The sequence below is a fragment of the Argentina silus genome (assembly GCF_951799395.1).
Source record: "Argentina silus genome assembly, chromosome: 3".
Lineage (NCBI taxonomy): Eukaryota > Metazoa > Chordata > Actinopteri > Argentiniformes > Argentinidae > Argentina > Argentina silus.
In genome coordinates, this window is record NC_139657.1 from 31,446,311 (window position 1) to 31,473,812 (window position 27,502).

Below are 27,502 nucleotides of genomic sequence, written 5' to 3' on the forward strand. Positions count from 1 at the left end.
AGGTGTTTGAGGCAGGTACTGTATGTGTGTGTGTTAGATGCTAGTATACAGTGTGTATGTGTGTGTGTGTGTGTGTGTGTGTGTGTGTGTGTGTGTGTGTGTGTGTGTGTGTTTAAGGCAGGCACCTTTACTCTGCTCCTCTCCCTTTGAGTTGCTGTCTTTCTGTGAGTCTATCATCAGCTGCAGGAAATCTACCCGACTCTGGAAGCAGGCTTACGTCAGATCAAAATCACATGAGAACTACCAGATGCTACCAAATCTCTACAATTGTATTACACAATACTGGCTGAAGATCGTATATTTGATCAGTTATATTTACATACCTTCCTGGTGCTAGACACGCGATTGGACTTGATCTTCTGAAAGACAGCGTAGAAGAAATCTGTGACCGAGGCAGGGAATAGGGATACCTCCATGTTTGCCATAACAGGACCCATGAAGGGGAAGAATGCTGGACGGACAGGAAATGCCACGGTTACAAACAGGAACAGGAAATACCATGATACGTGACTCCAATCCTATTCAATGCACAGCCCTGTCCAGAAACAACTCCTAGGCTCTATCCCTAGACACTTCTGTATCCAATCCACTCAGATCTCCAAGTGTCCAGCATTTAGGAACTAGAGGTTGGTTCTGGACAGGGCCCATGTGTTTGTCAAATGAGTAGAGCGCAAACCATTGGCAGTGTGGTTTATGTCAGTCTAATCAATAAAATCGATAGCTTCATTTATTAAGCACAAAATGACTGAAAGCTATATGGGGGCAGTTGTACCGACTGTGAGGAACAGTGGGCTGAAGATGTCAAACTTGAGCATTTTCTTGATGTTGGTCACAAAGGGGTCGGAGGGGTTGTGGAGGGAGTCGATGTCGACACTGAATGAAGTACTGACGACCACATCCATACTGTATGGTCCAAAGAACCTGGAACACAACCACACAATCTCTGACCACCAGAATCACAACCACAAAATTAAAGGGGGAGTTCACTGAAATTACAAATTCACCTTATCGTCTCGGAGATAAATACTCACTCCTTTAGTTCAATGGGCTCATCGTTATCAGCCGTCTTCTTCAGATTGCTGACCAAATTACCAGAGTGCTGCTTCATGATCCTGAGCATCTGAGTTGGGAAGGATACATGGAAAAATATCATGATTGATACGTGGATTAATATGTGCAAAACATATATTAATATCATGTTTGAAACAGGAATTATTTTAATGTTTATATAGCCTGAGAATATACATCCATACAGGATACATTATGTATATAGTCAAAAAATAAGTGACTCCAAAGATGAACTATTATTCTATACTCTGTCATCTGACCACTGAACTTATCGAAGATAAGATCAAATATACTTTATTGTCCCGGATGAAAATTTGTCTTGGATTAATTAATTAAAGTTGCTGCTTCACACAACAACAAACAACAATGAATACACACTATACACATAGTACAAATCACACACACACTCTCACACACACACACACACACACACACACACACGCGCGCGCGCGTCAGAGTTGTCAGTCATTCATTTATTTGTGTTGTATAAAGGAATGAATGAAAGAAGGAGAGGAGAGATGGGACTGTACCTCTTTGATCCGCCCACTGGTGAAGGAGGGAGACAGGACACTGCGGATCCGTCTCCATGCATCATCCTCAGCGATAAACACGGCGTCATACAGAGGCCTGTTGAGATAGATATTCTAGAAAAATAATAATAATTATAAACTGCAAGATTAACATACTATTAATAATGCTATAATAACAATGATATTATCTATTTAAGGAGCCCTTATGTTTTTTTCCCCATACAACAACTTCAATTTAGCGTATTACCCTCCTGTTAGTGAAAAGGGAGTTGCATTCCTTGATGAGGATGGTTTTGATCATGGCTGTGTCCATGATACACAGGATGGGCTGACGGCCATCATAGATCCTACAGACCAGCAAAAACAAAGATAGCCTCAATTCTTCGTGGCATTGATTCCACAAGATGTTGGAAACATTCCTTTGAGATTCTGGTCCATGATGACATGATTGCATCACTCAATTCCTGCAGATTTTTCAGGTTCACTTTCAAGATGTGAATCTCCCGTTCTACCACATCCCAAAGGTGTTCTATTGGATTCAGATCCTGGGAAGGCCACTGAAGAACACTGAACTCATTGTCATGTTCATGAAACCAGTTTAAGACAACTTTTGCTTTGTGACATTATCATGCTGACATTATCATACTGGAAGTAGCCATTAGAAGATGGGTCAATTGTGGCCATGAAGGGATGCACATGGTCAGCAACAATACTCAAATAGGCTGTGGCATTCAAGCGAATATACCGTAGATAGAGACAGACAGACCCATCACAGATCCTGCACTCTTAGAAAAAAAGTGCTACCTAGAACCAAAAAGGGTTCTTCTTCCACTCTCCCTTTGAAGAAACCTTTTGGGTTCCATGTAGAACCCTTTTCCACAGAAGGTTATACAGTACCGTGCGAAAGTAATGGGACAGTGAAGCATTTTTTCTTCTTTTTGGAGTTGAAATGAGAACGTAGAGATTCTCATCTTTTATTTGATGTTATTTGTGTACATATTGGTTTATCATTCAGAAATTACAACACTTTTATGCATAATCCCCCTATTTCAGGCTACACAAAAGTGATGGGACAATTGGCTTGACAGGTGTGTTCGTCAGGTGTGTTCCGTCACATAATTTGTGCAGTCTGCTATTGGTGTCTTGTCAACATGAGGACCAAAGAGATGTTATTGAAAGTCAGGGAAGCCATTATGATGCTGAAATATCAGAAAAAAATGAAACATTAAAACCTTAAACCTACCAACATCAACAGTTTGGAACTTCATTAAAAGGAAAGAAAGCACTGGTGAGCTAAGAAATCGCAAATGGCAAGGAAGACTTCCAGTGGATAACCTTAGAATGCTCACCATAATTAAAAAAAAAACTAAAAAAACAACAACTGCCCCATAGATTAGGAACACTCTCCAGGAGGTAGGCGTCAATGAGTCAGAGACTACCATCCGCAGAAGACTTCACCAGCAGAACTACAGAGTCTACACTGCAAGGTGCAAACCACTACTCAGCCACAAAAACAGGCTGGCCAGGTTACGGTTTGCTAAAAAGTACCTAAAAGAGCCTGCAGAGTTCAGGAAAAACATGTACCGGAGAAAGTGTGGAGAAAAAAAGGAACTGCCCAATATTCACAGCATACCACATCATCTGTGAAATATGGGGGAGGGGGTGTTATGCCTTGGGCATGTATGGCTTCCACTGGAACTGGCTCACGTCTCCTTTGATGAGGATGAATTCGGAAGTGTTCAGAAACATCTTGTCAGTCCAAGTACAAGTTAATTGCTCCAAACTCATTGGACGGCATTTCACCATACAGCAGGACAATGACCCAAAACATACTGCCATAGCAACTAGGAAATTATTCAGGGCCAAAAAGTGAATCCTATAGAATCCTATAGAACATGCATTTAATTTGCTGAAGAGGAGGACAAAACATCCTAAAAAAACAAACAACAATCGCTACAATATAGGTCTGGCAGAGCATTACCAGAGAAGATACCCAGCGTCTGGTTGGGTCAATGGGTCACAGACTTTTGCACTTTTGCATACAAAGGATTGGGGACCAAATACTAAACATGAGTGCTTAATTTGGACATTTGCATAATGCAAAAGAAGAAAAAATGCTTGTCCCATTACTTACGCAGGGCACTGCAAATGGAACCCATAAGAGTTATTCAACCAAAGAATCCTTTTAGAACCCTTTTTTTCTTTATTTTTTTAATTACATTTTTGCCCTTTCAATGACATGGAGGGAAGACACAATCACTTCCGATTTGAATTCTGACGTGTCGTGGCTCCTCTTTATTCATGCAGTTTGAGACGTGCTCAGAGGCAATATAGGAGCCTCAACCAATGAGAATCCAGGATGTTGTCAAACATTGGCAACGCACAAGTTGTGTTTGGGACCATACTACAGAATACTTAAAAGCTTAAAACTTAAATCGCTCAATAACAGATTCAAATTATTAATGTGGAAGCATGAAATTGTTGCTTGGGCAGTGTACTTGCATCAAGACAGATCATTTGTCTTGGTGTATGAGACCATTTCGTCGGTTGGATCGTCTGTGTTTGTGAAAATCGCACAGTGTCCGCCTGGTTTAAGAGTGTATACTGTAGACACTGAGAGATATATATATCCATCATAGTTAACAATAACCAGGATCAGTTTAGCAGACTCACCCCCACAGTTTCCCATATTTCTGGAATCAAAATTGGTGAAACCACCCTGGGAACAAAAAAACTAAACAAAAAAATAGCCAGTTCATAAATGCTTGTCATAAACCTGAATTATGGCTTAGTCTATGATGGCCCTTTTCCACTACAGACCGGCTCCCACTCCTCTCTTTTCGTTTTCGTTCAAAAGCTTTATTGCCCATTTTTCTGGGTAAAACAATTCATATTCAGCTCCCATGGCTTTCACCACAACAACACACATCATGGATGAGTCTACAATGTTGTTGTTTATGGGCTTAATCTCTACAAACCTTCTTATATCCCATTATCGTCCCGAGGAAAGGGATGGGTTTAGGACCAGGAATGCCTAGTTTTTTTAATATTCCATATGGCCAGTATCCATACCTGGTCAGAACAAATATAAATCAACAATCTGACTTGAAACAAAAGCAAAACGATCAAGTCATAGGTATCATTGAAACTGTTAGATAACTGTAATTATCAATACTATCATTTGTATGTATTATCACAACTAACTAACTAACAAATAATATTTTTTATTAAAACTTCTTACACTACGATCAGAGTGATGAGTAAGGCAAGGAGAGTTCATGTCTCGGTGGAGAAGTACGGAAGGTAACCCATCTTTACAGGTTCAATCGCTTCTTCTGAGTAACCCCGGACACGTCTGCTGAAGTGATTATTTTATCCCATCATGACACCTGTGTTTCAGATCATGAAAGAGTATGTGAGAGGTGAAGTTGAAGCCATGGCTAGTGAATGATTGAAAGGGGATCCCTGCGCAGAGGGCAACACTCAGTGATGTTATTGTCGGCCTTTATCTTAACATCCTGCTAATAGTTGCTGCCTGTTTGATCCCTATCGGGTTTTAATAGTTTGCAGACCCATTGATTCAAGAAGGACTATGGGGCAAATATTTTTGGGCAAATATTTTCTTTCGAGTAATACTGAATTTTACATATTTGAACTCCTCTAAAAATGTGTTATGTTCTTTACATGTATGCACTTGTTTTATATCATTGGCTCCTAAAAACAGTATTTCAAAATACTAGTTCAAAACACATCACATATTACAGTAATGAAGCAACTGATTAACATGAATACAGTGCTCTTCATAAGTATTGGAAAGAGGAAGCATTTTCTGTTCTTTTAGCTCTACACTTGGATTTGAAATCAAACAAATATTATGGGTTTTTTTTTTCTTTAATTCAATGGGTTTTTAAAAAAACATTTGTAAACATACTCCCACTATTTCAGGGCTTCAAAAGTATCATATAATGTCCAAATAAAGTACTAATGTTTCGTATTAGGTCAACAATCTGCCTGAAGTCTGCGACCCCACCAGGCACTATCCACTATCCACTATCCACTATCCACTATCCACTATCCACTCATCTTTAGAAAATCATTGACATTTCCACATGGTATTGTGTCATAGAGTAGCTTCCCTACAGCAATATTATCTTGACATTGGGATCCTTTGTCCAAACCATATTTCAGGGTGTATGTTTGGTTGCAGGGGCCCAGGCTGTGCTCTCTGACTGCTCCAACTGTAGTAGACCCTGCAGTGAGGAAGAGGTCAACATGCTGCAGTACCGTCAGCCAATCACACACAAGAACCAACAGATCGCCAAGACCTCCATTGCACCATGCACGCACGCACACACACACACACACACACACACACACACACACACACACACACACACACACACACACACACAAACACTGTCTCAACAGCCCCTTCCTTCACTCTCACTCTCTCTCTCTGTAGGTGGGTCAGGCTGCGTATTCAGCCTCTAAGGGGGGTATTGTTGGGATGACTCTACCCATCGCCCGAGACCTGGCACCCATGGACATCTGTGTGGTCACCATCGCACCCAGTCAGTAAACACACACACATACATACGCACTCTTTCACACACTCCCCCCCCCCCCCTTCCTCTCCATATCAGACAACCTCTCTCTCCCTCTCCTTAGGTTCTGTTCTCCACTCCTCTCCTGGCGGGTTAACCTGAGAAGGTGCGTTCATTCCTGGCCCGCCAAGTGCTCTTCCCCTCACGCCTGGGAGACCCTGCAGAGTTTGCCCACCTGGTGACATCACTGGCTGAGAACCCCATGATCAATGGAGAGGTCATCAAACTGGATGGAGCTATCCGCATGCAGCCCTGAGAGAGAGTGAGTGTGTGTGTGTGTGTGTGTGTGTGTGTGTGTGTGTGTGTGTGTCTGTGTGTGATCCAAGGTATACCACTGTGACAGCTCCGATGTGTGTGTGCATGTGAGGTGTGTGTTCATGTCTGGTACTCCAAGCGCTGCTGTACTGTACGCTCCATGCAGTTTTGTTTTGTTTTGTAAACTGATCCAGTAATAAACTTCTAATGAGTCTGAGTCTCTCCTCCTCTGTGTCTGTGTAAAGTGAGGTCAGTAGGAGCTAATAGGACAAATGAAACAAGAATGAGCCTTATGAGGCAAGTGTACCTTCATTTGTCCTATTAGAAGTGAATAGAACGCCTGGACACAGGAAATGCTAAATGCTAAAGTTCTCATAACATCACACCTGCACCAGTGTGTAGCTTTATGTACATGTCATCCACAACATTTGAGTGAAGGGAAAGGGACACATTTCTTTTGGAATGGAAAGGAGTCGAGGTACAGTATCTTGGTATACACACGTTTGCTCCAGTTTTGTACCCATTGACTGTGACCCTGTTTGTGTAAGAGGCTAGGGCTGACCCATTCTGATTCAAGATGTTTGTGTAAAAAAGGTATTTATTGCATATATTGTCCACTAAAAAGCAGATGATGGTACAAGTGTAAGGGACCAAGTGCTCCAACCTCAGTCTAGCCTGAAGATCATTCCATATCTAAGGAGCACAGCAGCTAAAAAGTTCTTCTCAATTCTGTAATCACTTGAAGGACATTAAATAGTAACAAGCTGCAAGTTTGATCGCCACTAAGTCGCCATAAAAGCAATGATGTGAGGTAAAATGGGAGTTTTAAAAGAACTGCTTCATATACAGATGAAATCCAATGATAAGCCCTTCTCAACGTCAAAGAATCCCAACCCACAGACTGATACAAAAGACAATGGTGGGTACAGAAAACATGCCTACAAATGAACTGCAGAGCAGAGTGATAAATCGGGTCTAGTGGTTTAAGAATTGAGGCTGTCGTGTGATTTTAAATTGTGTCACCATAATCACGGACAGGGAGGAGCATTGCCAAGACAATCTTCCTCCTATTATCAAAGGTGAAGCAAGACATTTCTTTACAAAACAAGTACAAGTCTAACTCACAAACTCTTGATCACTTTTTCAACATGTATTTTAAAAGTGTATCATCTATGTAAATGCCCAGGTACTTATAATGGGGAACTTGTTCAGTTTGGGTTCTTTTCAGGGTACAAATATGTTGATCATTGAAATCAATATTATGGCATATAGAGAAAAACATAACAGACCTCATGCATACCTCTTCAAATTAAGGTTTACCCAGATTGTTTCTAATCTAACCCATGTGCATACATGTGCCATGTTTTTTCTTCCTCAACTTGTAAATGTAAAAAACACAAACACCACCACTTTGTCTTTTTGTGGTGTTAGGAATACAGACCTCACAGATAAAAAAGTTTTGATAAAGGTCATAAACCGAAACGTCGACACAATAAATAAGCAGAGGTAACAATCGTGTGTGCAGGAGTATTCATTTTTTACATACCTTTTCTTCCTAAACTCATCATCACTCAACATAGTTTACAGCTATGCAACTTGTAAAATACAGCATTTCAAACATGACACACAGTTTGCCTTTGAATATGACTTTAATGAAAGAGAATTGAAACGGCAAGTGTAGTTATAGTGGTAGTATGCAGGGTAGTTATTGTGGTAGTAAGTTTGGGATAGTTGTGGATTTCCAGAATTGTCTCTGTGTTGAAATATCTGAAAGAGAAAAATTGTCTTATCATTTGTATAGATAAAATCTAAATTATTTTGAGGTGATTTGAGAAGCCAAAATGATCATGCTTAGAATGCACTGTAAGCAGATAATGGAGGGCATACCTGTATTTTGTTTCCCTTTATGGAAAGCCCTCTCCATGCTCTCTCTGGCAAACTCCAGGTTCGCCGCCATTACTCTTTTCTTTTCAGTCTTCTCCTTCTCTCTCTCCATTTCTGTCTTCATCCTCTTCACGACATCTTCTGTAATCTTTGTCATCAACTCTTTCACTTCCCTCTCCCTCCTTTCCACCATATTATTTATCATCCCATCCATCTCTTCTCTCATGCGTTTAACGTCATCTTCTTTCTCCTTCAGGATTTTCTCCATCTCTTTCTCGACCACTTCTACTCTCTTCATTGCCTCCAACTCCTTTTTCACCCATTCAATATCCTTTTCTTTCTCCTGTTCATTCCTGTTTCTCTGTCTCTCCTCCTCTGCCCATTTCATCACCTCCATCCTCTCTTTCACTTGTTTCACCTCCATTTCTTTCTCCTCCAGGATTCTCTCCATCTCTTTCTCGGCCTCCTCTACTCTCTTCATCGCCTCCAACTCCTTTCTCATCCATTCAAAATCCTTTTCTTTCTCCTTCTCACTCCTGTTTCTCTCTCTCTCCTCCTCTGCCCATTTCATCACCTCCATCCTCTCTTTCACTTGTTTCACCTCCATTTCTTTCTCCTCCAGGATTCTCTCCATCTCTTCTACTGTCTTCATACCCGCCTCCATCTCCTTTCTCATCCATTCAATATCGTTTTCTTTCTCCTTCTCAATCTTCTCCTTCTCCCTCTCCATCTCTGTCTTCATCCACTTCACGACATCTTCTGTAATCTTTCTCATCTCCTCTTCCACTTCACTCTCCCTCCTTTCCAACATATTCTTTATCACATCCATCTCTTCTCTCACGTGTTTAACGTCACATTCTTTCTCCTCCAGGATTCTCTCCATCTCTCTCTCCATCTCTTCGACTCTCTTCATCGCCTCCAACTCCTTTCTCATCCATTCAAAATCCTTTTCTTTCTCCTTCTCACTCCTGTTTCTCTCTCTCTCCTCCTCTGCCCATTTCATCACCTCCATCCTCTCTTTCACTTGTTTCACCTCCCTTTCTTTCTCCTCCAGGATTCTCTCCATCTCTCTCTCCATCTCTTCTTCTCTCTTCATACCCGCCTCCATCTCCTTTCTCATCCATTCAATAACCTTTTCTTTCTCCTTTTCAATCTTCTCCCTCTCTCTCTCCATCTCTGTCTTCATCCTCATCTCCTCTTTCACTTCCCTCTCCCTCCTTTCCACCATATTCTTTATCATCACATCCATCTCTTCTCTCACACGTTTAACGTCGCATTCTTTCTCCTCCAGGATTTTCTCCTTCTCTCTCTCCACCTCCTCTACTCTCTTCATCACCTCCAACTCCTTTCTCATCCATTCAATATCCTTTTCTTTCTTCTTCTCATTCCTGTCTTTTTCTCTCTCCTCCTCTGCCCATTTCATCACCTCCATCCTCTCTTTCACTTGTTTCACCTCCATTTCTTTCTCCTCTAGGATTCTCTCCATCTCTCTGTCAACCTCTTCTACCCTTCTCTTCATCACCTCCATTGTTTCGGTCTCCTTCTCACTCATCTTTAATCTCTCTTCGCTCTTCTTTACCTCCTTCTCTCTCTCCTGCACCACCCTCTCTCTCTCCTCCACCTCCTTCTCTCTCCTCTTCATCTCATTTCTTGTTTTTTCCATCTCCCTCTGGAAAGTCTCCTCCATCTCCTTTGTCACTTTCTCCACCTCCTCCACCTCTTTCGCCTTTATTTCCAACTGGACAATCCTCTCCTCCAAATCCTTTTTGTTATTTTCCTGCGTCTTTTGAATGCGACTGAGTATTGCATTGCATTCATTCACTTTCTCAGTGTCTCTATCCAACACTTTCCTCTTCCTCTCCATATTATCCTTAAGATGGTTGACTATCTTCCTCTTCCTCTCCACCATTTCTCTGTCCTTGTCCACCATTTCTCTGTCCTTGTCCACCCTCTCTCTCTCCTCCTTCAGCCTCTCCTTCTCTGCATCGGTGTGCTCCTTCACCTTATGCAGAAGGTTTTGGGCTCCCTCCACCTCTTCCGCTCTCTCCTCCATCTCCCTCCTCCAACCCTCCTTCTCTTCCTTTCTTTCTTTAGCCACTCTGGCCCTCTCTCTCGTGTGCCTGGCCCGTCTTGATGTCCTCTGTGGGAGTGGGGTGTAGGCTGCGAAAGCTGCCGGTCCTGCTGCCTCCATCATCAGGGCAGCCTGATCCTCTTTACACTCCTGTGGACATACAGTGAACACACTACAGGTGCAGTCTCGAGAATGTCTCTATGAATGTATTTGTCTTTTCTGAGTATAAAACCATTCAATTGTCTCCAGTGATCTTTACATATTGTCTATGTTTAGCCATCCTGAATGGGGTGAGTGGGTAGTTATCAAATACAGTAGCATAGGGCTTTGAAACTTCCTGATGGAGATGACAGACACAATGACAGGGAAACGTCAAGAAATATGATTGCGTTAGATAACAGGCTTCCCTCGCAAAGAGATTGCAGTACCTCACAATGTTCTCAAGAATAGGCTGTTGCGTTCCCAATTTCCCAAAAGGGGCTCTCTAGTTTTGCCTTTAAAAAAGGCCTACATCTACCTTTTATTCAACATATCCGACACAATTTATATTGCAAATCATGTAGGCCTGTACAGTAAGTAATTGTAGGCCCTTTGCAAAGTCAACTTACGACTTACTTAAGGAAAGGTCCTGTCGATTAAGACCTATTAGTGCCAACTATGTTTGGTTATATTTTAGATAGGGCCTACCTGAAAACATCAAATTAACCATTTTGATATTGTTCTGTCAATCATCTTTCTTCGATAGTCCATCCTCTATAGGTTATTTATAAAGCTGTCTCGTTTTAATGTTGATCTTTAAAATGGTTGATTTTGCAGCCCCATTTCTCTCTGTAACAACGATTGAGCTCGTCCCGTTTCACTTTTTAGGCTGTTACGCTGCTCTTTCACTGACAAACAGCTGTTTTTGGAATTGCGCGCTCACCGAAATTACCGCGATTTGACTTGATGTTGGGATCAAACTGTCTGCCGAGTCGGATGAATTACTTCCCAGAGATCTAACAACAAAGAGTAGCCAATTAAGGGTATTTCTTTGCAGTAGGTCTAGGTCCTGATTGTGGGGGAAATGTTGCTTTGAATTGTAGGCTACTTTGACTGGACGATAACATACGAATACAAACAAGTGTACAGTAACATGTTGTCACCACGGATGATAGAGCTTGATTTGATTAAATTTGATTAATTTTCAGCCCTGCTTCTTACAGCTTTGCGTTTACTTGAAGGCAGTTCACGGACTTGAGGTAGGCTGAAAATATACAGGAGCTTGTCGGCCTAGTGCTTATGCGATTAAGGTAGGGGGGATCTGCGCGAAGCCCACACATCGTGTCGCTCACCGGCCCCGCAGCCCACAGATCGACCGGCCCACCAGCAGCCATGGCACAGCCCTTTACACAACATTTAGGCAGCACCCCCTCTCGAAAGATACATCCTACGTCCTTGGACATTTGGCCCAAGTATTGGGGCAATTTAATGTAAAGTATTCCCGTTTATTTAAACTAAAATAGAGCAAGGCAAACTTACCTGCGGCGGGTCCCACCAGTTTTTCTCCATTGTGTTGAAATGTAATTGAATCTATTTCCACTAATGAGCGTACCACATTACAAATGACAATCAGCAAAGGCTATTTGACAACAACTGGAGGTTCAAGTGACCAAAGTGACTTTTACATAAATTTACGTCATTGCTAGCAGCGTCATCAAGACAACAGCATTATGACGCAGGAGATATTTATTTGATTACAGATATGCTCATGTTGTTTCTTGGAAAATATACGTCGTTGGGATTAATCATCATCATATTATTAATTAATAGACAAAACACAGACATAGATATAGGTATATAGATCAGTGCTAGGGGCTCGGGGTCGTTTCTGGACATGGCCCTCCATTGTAATTTACATTTACATTCATGGCATTTAGCAGACGCCTTTATCCAAAGCGACTTACAACAATACATTTGTTTAAGTAATTGAATCATCTATCCAACAGTCATCATAAGACAAAGTAATCAATGCTCACACCAGGGGCCATAGGCAGTCGGCTATTTCATTTTATTTGTATTAGCAGGAGAGAACTTGTACAAGGGGGGTAGCGGGGATGAAGAGGTCTCTGGGTGGGGTTGGGGTTAGGGTTAGTATAGGGGGGGGGGATAAATGGAAAACATACTCGTGGTTCAGGTATTAACTGCCAATGAACTTAGTTGGAACAATACAAATTACAATGTAAAACAATAACAATATAATATCAACATTTCAGTATTATATCAAAATAATGATTTAGAAATATGGTACAACCTGTGAGCTGCCTGGTTGCCTTGGCAACGGTAAACTACAGCGCTGTTCATCAGCGGTTCGGACTCTGGCTCTAACCGTCTACCTTCTCTTAACCGTTAGGAGAAAACGAAGAAAAACAAAGAAAATGTAAACTACAAAACACTCTAACATTAAATCCTACACATACATCTGTATCAGTGGAGTCAGGCAAACGTTACACCAGACTCCCTTCGACATGTTTTGTCAAGTGTCATTTGACAACAACCACTCATCGTAAACGGCAAGCTAGTGCTAACTCGTCCTCGTTTAGGATACCAAGCTAGCGCAATTACCGCTAACAGACTACAAACTTCATATGCTACTATGCATAACGGTACACTAAATAGAAAGCCTACATTAATGACAAACTGTATTAATGCTTATGCTTAAGAATAAATGGAAAACACACTAGTGAGTCGTCTGGTCCTCAGTCTTTACAGGTATTAACTGCCAACTGAAGAACGCAGCGCAAGCCACAGCTTATATACCCGCAGGTGATCTAGTGCCTTTTATACTCCAAATAGAAATGCGTGAAATTGAATGGGGGGAGTCTGTAAACATGCAAGATAAAGTGCATACATATAAAATAACACATTTGGGCGATTCTTCAACTACAGGCACTTTTGGCCTTGTGAACTTGAGGGGAAAAAAAATGTTCAAACCTAATTGTCACAGTCTAATAGGTTAATATAAGTAGTCTAGTTTCATGATCCATAAGAGAACGCACTAACATTACAAGACAAATTGATGTTTTTTTTTACATATTGTCCGACCCGCATTGAACAAATGTAATTTCCATCATATGTAAACATTTGATTATTATTTAAAAAAAGTATGATATACATAATTTCTCAACAGTGTAAGACCACTTTCACACATAGTTTTACCAGTTTATACCTATATTGCAATTACCATACATTTGTGGATTAGGTAAATTAATTGAGATGAGGACCAAACACAAAGCTTACATCAACCACAACCTGAAATATAATATTGGATTGGTTAGATACATTTCAGGAAATAACTACTTGTGTTATTACATTAAGTGGAACATTATCCCATAAACTATGCAGAAGTTTTTAATGAGTGATTAGAATTTTGTAACTATTTTTTAAAAAAGGTATGAGGTGGTGGAAATGACTGGGTCATTTCTGGGTCATTTCTGGGTCAACCCCTCTTTCTTTTTTCCTCAGGTATCTCTCCCTGTCTCTTTTCAGTCGCTCTTCATATTTGACAGGGTCCTCTTTTATTCTGTCCCTATAGGCCTGAGACCTTTCTGCAGAGAGGTCCGTGGCATCTTAAAAATAGATGAAAATGCATTTCAACAAATATGCATTTGAATAAAACATTAACATTGTACATTTTAATAAATAAATTACACATATGTAGCCTCACAATCTATGAATTGCACCTTGTAAGCATAAATGTAATTTCAACCTCACCTTTGTCATTTCCACCCAAGAAGGTAATGTGTTGGAAATGACGGAGGTGGAAATGACATTCTTACAGTATTTTGTAAAAAAATCCAAGCTAGCATCACAGATTAGCTATGAATTGGTACCTAGCATTTCATGCATGCAAAATACATCTATGTACGTTAAAAAATCGATTTATTTACAAACTCAATTGATGTTACGTCATGTTTGGAAATGACATACAATAAAAATATTTTCATTTCAAGCAATATTTACCTTGAGTTTTCTTCAAAAGTTGGTGAAGAAATCCAAAATATCCTCCATATCAGACATGTGCTGTGATGTAACTGTTCATCTCCATAGAAACTACCCAAACCATCTTTCACACAAACCTTTTAAAGGGACATTACAGTGTTGTGGTGGAAATGATGGCAATACTGTGGGACAACTACATTTTGTATATAAAATCACATAAATAGTTGTTTGACCTTAAATACCCCAATTATGTGTTGATTATTTTACTGATACTTTATTCAGTCACATTTAAAAAAAATAGATAAATCATTTTTTTACACTTCATTTTCATTATTGAAGATCAGAAGTCTGGGTGTGGGACAGGCACAAAACAGCAATATTTGCATCTATAACGATGTTGAAAAAGGTGAAAAAATCATCATAGACTACCGGTAAAAAGTTCCTAAAGTACTTTCATTGTAAAGATAACTATGAAAGTGTGAATATTCCCTTTTTTTTTTTTTTTTTTATAAAATATGATCAAAGGACATGAAAGTGCCCGTAGTCTAAGAATCGCCCATTTACGTAAGTGGCCAATTACATATAAATATCCTATGTGCCACATAAACAGTGGAAAAAGCAGTGAAGCCCTTAGCAGACATAGGGGAAAATGTACAGTATATACAAACATGTACAGGAGCAGGACGTATTGTGTCTCTGTTAACACAGTTGTGTCATGTGTAATTGTGTTAAATGATCCATAATAAGTGCTGTCCAGTTTCCTCTATATTATATATAACATGGTGAATAACTCTTCAGATATTTCTTTAAGGCCAATATCAGATATATCTGTCAAGCTCTAATTACAATGAGCTGTCCTCCCATTTCTACCTCCATCAGCCTCCTGTTGCACAGTAATGAGTGATAAAGACACCTGATGACAAGGATGAGAAATGTAAAGATCACGGTTTCATCCAAGGCCCATCTACCTTTCATTCAAATTATGCTAAGATTATTATCATTGGTGATTTTAACCTACATGTGGACAATGAGACTGACTCGACAGCCATGGATTTGATGAATCTCTTGAATTCTACGGACTTTATTCAGTGAGTTACTGGGCTCACCCATAACCACTGCCACACCCTGGACCTAGTGATTACAAAGGGTCTTACTCCTGTTGCATCCTCTTTATCTAGCCATGTCGCTGAGCAGATGAGATTCATGATGATGAATATGAATAGTACACCATCAACAGCTTCCTCCTGTGATAATGATTTAGTAACCAGCTTCAACACCAAACTAAGGGCAACTATCGACTCTGTAGCACCAGTCAAACAGTTTGATTGATTTCCTGGTGAAATGCATTGCGGACATATGGATGTCACAGAACTAGTCATTGGAGCAAAAACCGAAAGAGAGAAACTGTCTGCATACTTAAAGACACTTCTACTTACAGTAACACTAAGCACCAGGCAAAAAACAGAGGTGTCACCATTGACTCAGATCTTAATTTTGAAACCCATATCAAGAATGTGACTAAAACATATTTGTATCACTTAAAGAAGAGTAAGTAAGTTTGTCGGAAATCTGCCATCGTGGAGAAATTCTGTCTGAAGTTGTCCAAACGACAACATCCTCCCTTATAATAATATAACCCCCCGAAATGAACTTGCAGTGTTGGACATTAGCTGTTGTGTTTCTGCATGCGCACACGATTGGAAGAGGCAGCCCTCAGAGACAGAAAGGTGAGTCCACTCCCCTAGAACACCCCTGGCAGTAACAACATGTTTATATGCAAACCGAGTGTCCAGGTAGGACACTCCATTTTAAAAAGCGTGTTTTCCGAACCAAAACAGCGTTTGTAAATGAAATATTTATTTCAAGGGATCTCGTTCCCTGATCGCTACCGATTAAAGATAGTCATTACAACCTTTAGGAAGCTTTTAAAAAGGTTGAATATTACATGGACCTTTACAGAACACAGCTGTAAAGGTGCAACCTTTCCTCTCCCAGGCTGACACTGAGAGACGAATGCATGCTTGTATTACTAGCAGCCTTGATTACTGTAACACTCTCCTGTCTGGTCGACCAAAGAAAGCTCTTGGCAAATGATACAGAATGCAGCAGCACGAGTCAGATGGAGAGCACATATCATACAAGTCTCTGCACTGATAACCTGTTAGTTTTATAATTTATTTTAAGATGATTGTATTAGTTTAGAAATCACTCTATGGTCACGCACACCACTGCATGTCAGACATGCTTTTAAGGTATATACCCTGTAGATCCCTCAGGTCCTCAGGTACTGGCCTTTTAACTATTCTGAAGATTCCAACAACACCTATCTACTTCCTGTTTCAAATGAATAGCACTGGGCAGAAGTCTGCACAGGGATGCTACAGACACATTAGCATACTGCAAAATACTGTCACCTATCTAACCATCTGTTCCAAAGCAATAGTAATAGATACTGTAGGAGTCTGCAGTGCACAGGGGTTACACACTCATCAGTACCCTCTAAAATACTGTCACTATCATATTTCCTGTTCCACATGAATAGTACTATATAGGAGTCTGCAGAGGGGTTACCTTGTTGGGAAACACAGTGTCTATCTCCTCCTGCAGCTTGGTCATGATGTGAGGGCTGGTTGCCAGATTGTAGGCCAGGAAGGACAGAGAGCTACTGGTGGTCTCATAGAGTGTTTCCACAGTGTATGTCAGTCTAATCAATGAATTCGATAGCTTCATTTATTGAGCACAAAATGATTTAGACTGAAAGCTATATGGGGGCAGTTGTACCGACTGTGAGGAACAGTGGGCTGAAGATGTCAAACTTGAGCATTTTCTTGATGTTGGTCACAAAGGGGTCAGAGGGGTTGTGGAGGGAGTCGATGTCGACACTGAATGAAGTGCTGACGACCTTATCCATACTGTATGGTCCAAAGAACCTGGAACACAACCACACAATCTTTGACCACCAGAACCACAACCACAAAATTAAAGGGGGAGTTCACTGAAATTACAAATTCACCTTATCTTCTCGGAGAGAAATACTCACTCTTTTAGTTCAATGGGCTCTTCGTTATCGGCCGTCTTCTTCAGATTGCTGACCAAATTACCAGAGTGCTGCTTCATGATCCCGAACATCTGAGTTGGGAAGGATACATGGAAAAATATGATGATTGATACATGGATTAATATGTGCAAAACATGGGTTAATATCATGTTTGAAACAGGAATTATTTTAATGTTTATATAGCCTGAGAATATACATTCATACAGGATACATTATGTATATAGTCAAGGAATAAGTGACTCCAAAGATGAACTATTATTCTATACTCTGTCATCTGACCACTGAACTTATCTAAGATAAGATTAAATATACTTTATTGTCCCGGATGGAAATTTGTCTTGGACAATTAAAGTTGCTGCTTCACACAACAACAAACAACAATGAATACACACTATACACATAGTACAAATCACATAAACACACACACACACACGTCAGAGTTGTTAGTCATTCATTTATTTGTGTTGTTGGAATGAATAAAAGAAGGAGAGGAGAGATGGGACTGTACCTCTTTGATCCGCCCACTGGTGAAGGAGGGAGACAGGACACTGCGGATCCGTCTCCATGTATCATCCTCAGCGATAAACACGGCGTCATACAGAGGCCCGTTGAGATAGAAATTCTAGAAAAATAACAATGATTATATACTGCAAAATTAACCGAATATTAATAATGCTATAATAACAATGATATTATCTATTTAATAAGCCCTTATGTTTTTTTCCCCATACAACAACTTCAATTTAGCGTATTACCCTCCTGTTAGTGAAAAGGGAGTAGCATTCCTTGATGAGGATGGTTTTGATCATGGCTGTGTCCATGATACACAGGACGGGCTGACGGCCATCATAGATCCTACAGACCAGCAAAAACAAAGATAGTTAGATATACACTCACCCAACACTTTATTAGGAACACTATACTAATACTGGGTAGAGCCTCCCTTTGCTCTCAAAACAGCCTCAATTCTACGTGACATTGATTCCTTTGAGATTCTGGTCCATGATGACATGATTGCATCACGCAATTCCTGCACATTTTTCAGGTGCACTTTCAAGATGTGAATCTCCCGTTTTGCCACATCCCAAAGGTGTTCTATTGGATTCAGATCCGGTGACAAGGAAGGCCACTGAAGAACACTGAACTCATTGTCATGTTCATGAAACCAGTTTAAGACGACTTTTGCTTTGTGACATGGTGCATTATCATGCTGGAAGTAGCCATTAGAAGGTGGGTAAATTGTGGCCATGAAGGGATGCACATGGTCAGCAACAATACTTAAATAGGCTGTGGCATTCAAGCAAATATACCGTAGATAGAGACAGACAGACCCATCACAGATCCTGCACTCTTTGAAAAAGTGCTACCTAGAACCAAAAAGGGTTCTTCTTCCACTGTCCCTTTGAAGAAACCTTTTGGGTTCCATGTAGAACCCTTTCCACAGAAGGTTATACAGTACCCTGCGTAAGTAATGGGACAGTGAAGCATTTTTTCTTCTGTTTGGATTTGAAATAAAAACGTAGAGATTTTTATTTTTTATTTGATGTACATATTGGTTTATCATTCAGAAATTACAACACTTTTATGCATAATCCCCCTATTTCAGGCTACACAAAAGTGATAGGACAATTGGCTTGACAAGTGTGTTCGTCAGGTGTGTTCCGTCACATAATTTGTGCAGTCTGCTATTGGTGTCTTGTCAACATGAGGACCAAAGAGATGTTATTAAAAGTCAGGGAAGCCATTATGATGCTGAAATATCAGAAAAAAAATAAACATAGCCAAAACCTTAAACCTACCAAAATCAACAGTTTGGAACTTCATTTAACTTCATTAAAAGGAAAGAAAGCACTGGTGAGCTCAGAAATTGCAAATTACCTAGTAGGCCAAGGAAGACTTCCAGTGGATAACCAAAGAATGCTCACCATAATTGAGAATCATTTATTTACATCTTGTCAGTCCAAGTACAAGTAAATGGCTCCAAACTCATTGGACGGCATTTCATCATACAGCAGGACAATGACCCAAAACATACTGCCATAGGAACTAGGGAATTTTTCAGGGCCAAAAAGTGGAAAGTTGTTGACTGGCCAAGTCAGTCTCCAGATTTAAATCCTATAGAACATGCATTTCATTTGCTCAAGAGGAGACTTAGGGCAAAACATCCTAAAAAAACAACAACAGTCACTGCAACATAGGTCTGGCAGAGCATTACCAGAGAAGATACCCAGCGTCTGGTTGGGTCAATGGGTCACAGACTTTTGCACCTTTGCATACAAAGGATTGGGGACCAAATACTAAACATGAGTGCTTAATTTAGACATTTGATAATGCAAAAGAAGGAAAAATGCTTGGGCACCAAAATGGCTAGAGCCAGCCCTGATTAACAGAACCTTTATCGAGCGCACAACATCACATTAATGCCCATAGGAAGAATGAGAATAGAGTATCAACAAAATAACCAATTTAACACAATTTAAAACAACATACGTCTGTAAGTTTTAACCATACGTTAACGTGCGTCAAGGACAACGCGGGAGAATGATGCCCGTGATGGGCCTAACCCAAAACTCAAAGAATATCTCGCTGTCCCTCTCCTTAAATATCATTCCCAACAAAGGACAAGGTGTTAGATACATTACAATAGCAAAGGAATTGACAAATGGTGAAAGCTGAAAAATCTGAAACATAGTCAAAACCTTAGACTTGCCAAAATCAAGCACTGATGAGCTCAGCAATCGCAAATGGCTGAGGCTTCACTGCAAGATGCAAACCACTAGTTATTCTTAAAAAGGATAGTCAGGTTACAGTTTGCTAAGAGGTACCTAAAAAGCCTGCAGAGTTGTGGAAAAAAGTCTTGTGGACAGATAAGATGAATATTATCAGAGTGATTGCAAGAGGAAAGTTTGGAGAAAAAAGGATCTGCCCAAGGTTTACAGCATACCATCTCATCTGTGAAACATGGTGGAGGGGATGCTATGGTTTGGGCATGTATAGCTGCCACTAGAACTTGCTAACTTATCATAATTGATGATGTTACTGCTGACAGCAGCAGCAGAATATATTCTGAAGTGTACAGAAATATCTTGTCTGGTCGAGTAAAAGCAATGCTTCCAAATTCATTGGATGGCGCTTCATCATACAGTAAGACAATGACCCAAAACATACTGCCATTGGAGCTAGGGAGATTTTCAGGGCGAAAAAGTGGAAAGTTCTTGACTGGCCATGTCAATGTTTGGATTTAAATCCTATTGAACATGCATTTCATTTTCTGATGGTAAGATTTTGGGCAAAAACACCTCAAAAACTGAAGATGGCTGGCCTGGCAGAATATCACCAGAGAAGATACCCAGCACCTGGTGGGGTCAATGGGTCCCAGACGGTTATTGCATACAAAGTATTGTCGACCAAATACTAAATATGAGTGCATAATTTCGACCATGTATACCAATACTAGACAAAAGAAAAGAAAAGAATCTAGCAAAAGCAAACTATGTTCTGACAGGGTTTGACTCATCTAATACGACATCAGATCTGGATAGGTTCCTTGATTTCCTCTGAAAGGTGACATTGGCATGAAAACATGTACACAACATCAAGAAGAAACCATTGATTAAAGCCAAATCAATTGACAGAGGCATGGCAGAAAATGTGTGTTGTCTCTTTAAAAGAAATGTTAAAAATCTCTTTGTTTTCCCTGAATGAAACAAAGCACAGGTGTTTAAAAGGCCAGCCCCACCCCTGATTACAATGATCCACACATGGAGACAGCCAAAGCAACATAGATCAATAAGACATCCCACATGTCACACCAGAATGTGTGTTGGCAAGAGTGTGCCCTTATAGCCAGGATCCACTCACCACCTCTCTGGTCACATCTCCCTGATGTTCGTTATGAAGAACTTTATCAAACGTTCGGATTTATCAAACGTTTGGATCACTTTTTATGCATAATCCCCCTATTTCAGTGTACCCCAAAGTAATGGGACAGACTTATCAAATGTCCAAATGAAGCAGTCATGTTTAGTATTTAGTGGACAATCCACTAGTATTTAGTGGACAATAACTGCCTGAAGTCTGCAAACCACTAACCCCACCAGACGCTGGGCATCTTCTTTGGTGATGCTCTGCTAGGCCTGTACTGCAGCCATCTTTAGTTGTTGTTTGTTTTGAGGTCTTTTTGCCTAAATTCTTATCATTAGGGAAATGTAATGCATGTTCAATTGAATTTTAATCTGAAGGTTGACTTGGCCAATCAAGATCTTTCCACTAGTTGCTATGGCAGTGTTTTGGGTCATTGTTTTATTGTATGGTGTGGCTCCATCCAATGCATTTGGAGGCATTTGCTTGCACTCAAGCAGACAAGATGTTTCTGTGCACTTCAGAATACATTCTGCTGCTGCCGTCAGCAGGTACAATCATCAATTAAGACAAGTTAGCAAGTTCTAATGGCAACTATACATGCCCACACCTAACACCCCCTGCACCATGTTTCACAGATGAGGTGGTATGCTGTAAATCTTGGGCAGATCCTTTTTTCTCCAAACTTTTGTCACTCTAGTCCATGATAATATTCATCTTATCTGTCCACAATACCTTTTACGAGACCTCTGCAGGCTTTTTAGGTACTCTTTTTTAGCAAACTGTGACCATCCTTTTTGATGATAACTAGTGGTTTTTGATGTGTGAGAAAACGTGTTCTTTATTTGAAGAGAAGACAAACTACTTCTTACTTTTAGCTATTTATTTACATGTCAGAATTCTAGGCTTGTACAAGGACCACTTTTGGCGATGAAAATCACAGTCAGCAAGCTGTTAATCTGTAACCAACCCTCCAAAATTGGATGCATTCAAACAGTCAAACAAAGTATTTACAGTATACAAAATGATTGTGATTGGCTATTTGGTTGGGGAGGAACCATGGTTTAGACTTGGCATCCCTTGTTGTTCACGGGCTGATCACACCATTCATCCCAGCTGCGGAGTCAGCACTCTGTAAGAGATAAGACACCTACTCTGGTATGTCCTCCCTAGCCTATCCTCCCTAGCCTGGTACTATTCCACTATAGCTCTTTGTGTAAGCGTGTGTTGCAACATCTTTCTTGATGACCTGGCTTAACCTCTCCATGTATTAATTCAACGTACTATGGGACTAATGCTTGATCCATCGCTCATTTGTCAACAGGCCATCACATTAGTAAATTTAGCACACTGCAGTAATGTATTTTTATTATAGCAATAATAAACTGTTTTTATAAAAATAATTTCTAACAGATGATAAATGTGTCTTCCTCTTAGTTATAAACAAACCAGAATTAAATGCATAGGTCTATGTATGGATGGATGGATGGATGGATGTACTCATTGGAACAGCTGGAAGACTTTCTCTGCATCCCCGAAAAAACACATGTACGCAAGCACACACGCACGCACGCACGCACGCACGCACGCACGCACGCACGCACGCACGCACGCACGCACACACACACACACACACACACACACACACACACACAGGCATGTTTAAGATATGCGTAGCCCATGTTTATTAGTTGACTTAGTTGTGGGGTTAGTTTAGATACAGCGCACTATGCAACAAACAGGTACAATATCAGCACACCTCAGCATTGCTACACCCACGTGCTACCACAGGGAACTGGTACCCGCATAGTTAGATATGGTGGTCCCACACCAGAGAGAACTGGTATGTTCCAGATCATTATACGAGGTAACTAGCTAGTAAATTATTAATTACTAGAAAGTGCTCAGTAGTCCTAGGGCTACAAACACAAGCTGACCAACCCTCCTGCAAACAGGGTGCTAATATTTCTCAATATTACCTTGTCAAAGCTAGCCAAGGTTCTCAGCTGTCCGGAAACAACAAGTAACTTAGTTAGCCGTCCGTCCCAAGTGCTAGCTGTAGCCTACACATGTGACCTTGCAAGTTCTAATAATAACCTGAGGAATTATCGTCGAGCTAGGGTTCAACAATAACAAAGAATTGAGAGCTCACAGGTTAGCCTGCTAGCTCAGAGAGTTAACAGGTGCTCAGAAGGTGAAAATCGTCGTTGAGCTGAACCGTAAGATTCTATCAGAGACAATCTAACGCCCCGTGAGAATCATAGGCTGAGGTGTAGCCAGCTACAACAAGACAACTACAGTACACTTTTCAACCTAATGCCCCATGAGAATCATGGGCTGAGGTGTAGCCAGCTACAACAACACAACTACAGTACACTTTTCAACCTAACGCCCCGTGAGAATCATAGGCTGAGGTGTAGCCAGCTACAACAACACAACTACAGTACACTTTTCAAACTAACGCCCCATGAGAATCATAGGCTGAGGTGTACCCAGCTACAACAACACAACTACAGTACACTTCAGACAGTCAGAGAGTGAAGAGTGGAAAGGATGAAATGGCGCGCTTGTAGCATCCCTTTATTGGGACAGGTGATAGGCGTTGCTATCACTTGCAAGTGTGTACGAGGTGTGATTATGTGAATCAAGATGTAAATACAGTGCTCTCGGAAAGTATTCATACCCCTTCACTTTTTCCACATTTTGTGATGTTACAGCCTTTTTCCTCATCAATCTACACACAATACCCCATAATGACAAAGCAAAAACAGGTTTTTAGAAATTGTTGCTAATTTATTGAAAATAAAAAACTGAAATATCACCTTTACATACGTATTCAGACCCTTTACGTTTTTTGTTGAAGCACCTTATTGCGTATTGTGTGTAGATTAATGAGGGAAAAAAATAATTTCATCTATTTTTGAATAAGGCTGTAACATAACATAATACGGAAAAAGTGAAGGGGTCTGAATACTTTCAGAATGCACTGTATGTGCCTGTTATAGTCCCATTGTGTGATTGGTGTGTCTACTGATTTCTGGCACAGGCCTTAACTGATCCAACAAGTTCACCAATCATCAATGGTGTGATATGAAGTTGATGGATTTTAATGTTACATGCTACACCAGTGCGTGTCTAAAGTGTTGACATTGCGCGGCTGCTGCAGCAGCAACGCAAAATGATTCTTGGAGTGCTTGGAAATGGTATCAATGCTTTTTGGACGCTTAAAAACATATTCAATTAGTTTCATAGTATGGTAAAGTAATAGAAACATAGATTATAGAAATACATACAATAGTGGTACCTGTATGAAAAACAAAGGGATTGTCCTCGTTTATATTTGGAGGTAGAGGACAAACCCCAATTCTAAGATATTCAGACTTGACAAGACTCTCAACATAAAACAATGTACAGAATCCATAAATTAGAAGTTCCTTGCAGAAACAGATTGGGAGGCTATTTCTTCTGCATCCACACGTGAAACTGGTCACGTTTCTGGTGTAAGAGTAAATACTGCCATCTAGGGTTTAGAGATGGTTAACAGGAAATGGATACATTATTTTACGGATGTACTTTAGGCCTACGTTTGAGTAATTTAGCAGAAGCTCTTATCCAGAGCGACTTAAAAAAATAGCTACATTCATCTTCAGCTACATACAACACGGTCATCACAAGTAAGACTTTCTATAATAATAAATGCCACAAGCAGTCACAGTGGTAGAGAAAGGAAGTCAATTTAATTTAATGTTCAACTTAATTTATTGAACTTAAGACAACTATATAAATTGATTTGCTATGTATCCCTAAATAGCAGCCAATTGCGTTGAGGTTTCCAGGCTAACAGTGTCGGCATGTGCAGTCCCCTGTCTTATCTCTGCACCCCCACACGCTCTCAGCCAGGGCCACATCAACAAGGCTTTTGACAGAAAGGCTCGTCCCCTGGTTTGCCTGATTGTGTACCAGCTGAGCCATCAGAGGAGTCGCTCTCAACGAGAACATGAGGGTTGGGGCATATCTGGAGCCATCGTTCATCTGAAATTAAAAAAGTAACATCAGAGGGGAGTGCAAGGTGAGACAAGAATTGGACAAATTCAACTGAGAGTTGAAGGTCATGGACTAAATGCTATAGTAAAACTAGCAACAATCACCTTCATCTACTTAGTCTATAGGTTCTCTACCATCTCTCTAATCGTCACCATGCTCACCTTCTTCAATGTCTCCCTCTCCTGTTCTAGCTTCTCTTTTTCCAGACTCTGTTTCGCTCTTTCTTCAGCCACCATCACCAGGGCCTCTCTCCTCTTGATGGCCTCTATCTCTTTCTCCATCTGTTTCTTATCCTTTTTAAATGTCTCCTTCTCCTTCCACATCTTGAGCATTTCTCGCTCCACATCCTGCCCGTCTCTTTTGATTTTCATCCACTCCTTCTTTATCATTTTCAACTCTGCTCTGACCTTCTCTGTCTTTCTAAGCATCTCCATTGAGGTCTCCTTTTCCTGCTCTAGCTTCTCCTTTTCCTGGCTCAGTTTAAGTCTTTCTTCGGCCTCCATCACCAGGGCCTCTCTCCTCTTGACTGCCTCCATTTCTTTTTCCATCTGTTTCTTGGCCTTGAGAAATGTCTCCTTCTCCTTCCACATCCCGAGCATTTCTTGCTCCACCTTCTGCCCGTCTCTTTTGATTTTCATCCACTCCTTCTTTATCATTTGCAACTCTGCTCCGACCTTCTCTGTCTTTCTAAGCATCTCCTTTGAGGTCTCCTTCTCCTGCTCTTCCTTCTCTTTTTCCTTGCTCAGTTTAAGTCTTTCTTCGGCCTCCATCACCAGGGCCTCTCTCCTCTTGACTGCCACCATATTTTTCTCCATCTCTTTCTCCATCTGTTTCTTGGCCTTGAGAAATGTCTCCTTCTCCTTCCACATCCTGAGCATTTCTTGCTCCACCTTCTGCCCGTCTCTTTGGATTTTCACGCTCTCCTTCCTCATCATATTTAACTCTGCCTCTGCCTTCTCAGCCTTTCTAAGTATCTCCTTTGAGGACTCCTTCTCTTTCTCATTCTCCATCATGAGGATCTTGATCCCACTTATCATCTCCTCCCTCTCCCTATTGAACTCATTCCTGTCCTCCTGCAGTCTTTCTGCCTTTCTGACCAGGATCTCCTCCTCCCTCTGCCTAACTTTTTGGTCCCTTCTCTTTTGTTTCTCATATTCCTCTATCTTTTTCTCAAACTCTGCCTTCTCTGTCTTAATCCTCTCATGCTCCTTCCTGATATCCTCAATACTCATATATATTTTCACCTCCATTGTTTTTATGCACCTACAGTAGATAGAACACAAACAAAAATGATTGAAATAATCTCCACACACCCATACTATAATGCAACAGGAATGTCAGAAAGATTCCCCAAATGAGAATGGGATAACAATCTTTGAGTTTGCCCTTCTGAATCAGTCAACAAATACCAGTACACCGATTGGCAGCAAAGAAATGTTATTATCTATAATGTGCGTTCGGCTGGCGTCATAATGGGTTTGGAATGACTATCATGGTAATTCACTGCCTAACAACTCTTATCAGCGTTCGATGCAATGGTTCGAAGTGACTTGGTCCTGTCAGAGGCCTATGTTAGAGTCAGCAAAAGCTTCCAGTGTGGGTTGGCTGGCTATGTTTGTTGACACGCCTTGAAATATAGCCTGCAATTGTGGCCAACAGGTCAAATATCAGTGGCCATATAATGGGCACATTTTATTAACTGGAATCGGCCTGGTACAGGTAGGAGCCTATAGGCTAATAAGCAGAAGACCTCGGCAAAATTAAAATAGCCCTAATTCAATTCATGCATTTAGGTCTCTCATAATAATAATAAAAAATATATTTGATTTGGAATGTGTTTTTCATTTGTAGCCGACAATTTCAAAGCCTGTGCAGTTGAGTGCAATAGACACACAAACAAAACCACAAACAAAACACTAACAACAACAAGAGGACAGGACCTAAAGGAAGGCCTTTCTAAAGATGTGAGTTTTTAGGCATATAGAAATATCCAACGCTGAATTCGACTTAATGGGAATATCATCTCCTAGTGACAGATATCTCTCAGTGACATTTTTACGCGTCCCTTGTCCAAATGCTGTAAAGGTAGTCGGCCTATGCCGTCTCAAGTATTTACAAATACAAGTGTTATAAAACTATACTATATGTC

At 40.6% G+C, this 27,502-nt stretch overlaps 2 pseudogenes across 2 annotated transcripts in view; both read right to left on the reverse strand.

Annotated features, from left to right (window-relative positions):
• LOC310802306 (cytochrome P450 3A27-like) overlaps positions 1 to 27,502 on the reverse strand; it is a 230,779-nt pseudogene that overhangs the window by 79,715 nt on the left and 123,562 nt on the right. The gene's annotated exons all lie outside the window — the stretch shown is intronic.
• The window catches only part of LOC310801558, a 70,073-nt pseudogene that overhangs the window by 39,602 nt on the left and 2,969 nt on the right, over positions 1 to 27,502 (reverse strand). The window contains exons 2-7 of the transcript in view: positions 1,846 to 1,945; positions 1,599 to 1,712; positions 1,032 to 1,120; positions 780 to 921; positions 324 to 410; positions 132 to 201 (exon numbers count right to left, since the gene is read on the reverse strand). The product of the transcript in view is annotated as an uncharacterized misc_RNA (transcript). The remainder of the gene's footprint in view (positions 1 to 131; positions 202 to 323; positions 411 to 779; positions 922 to 1,031; positions 1,121 to 1,598; positions 1,713 to 1,845; positions 1,946 to 27,502) is intronic.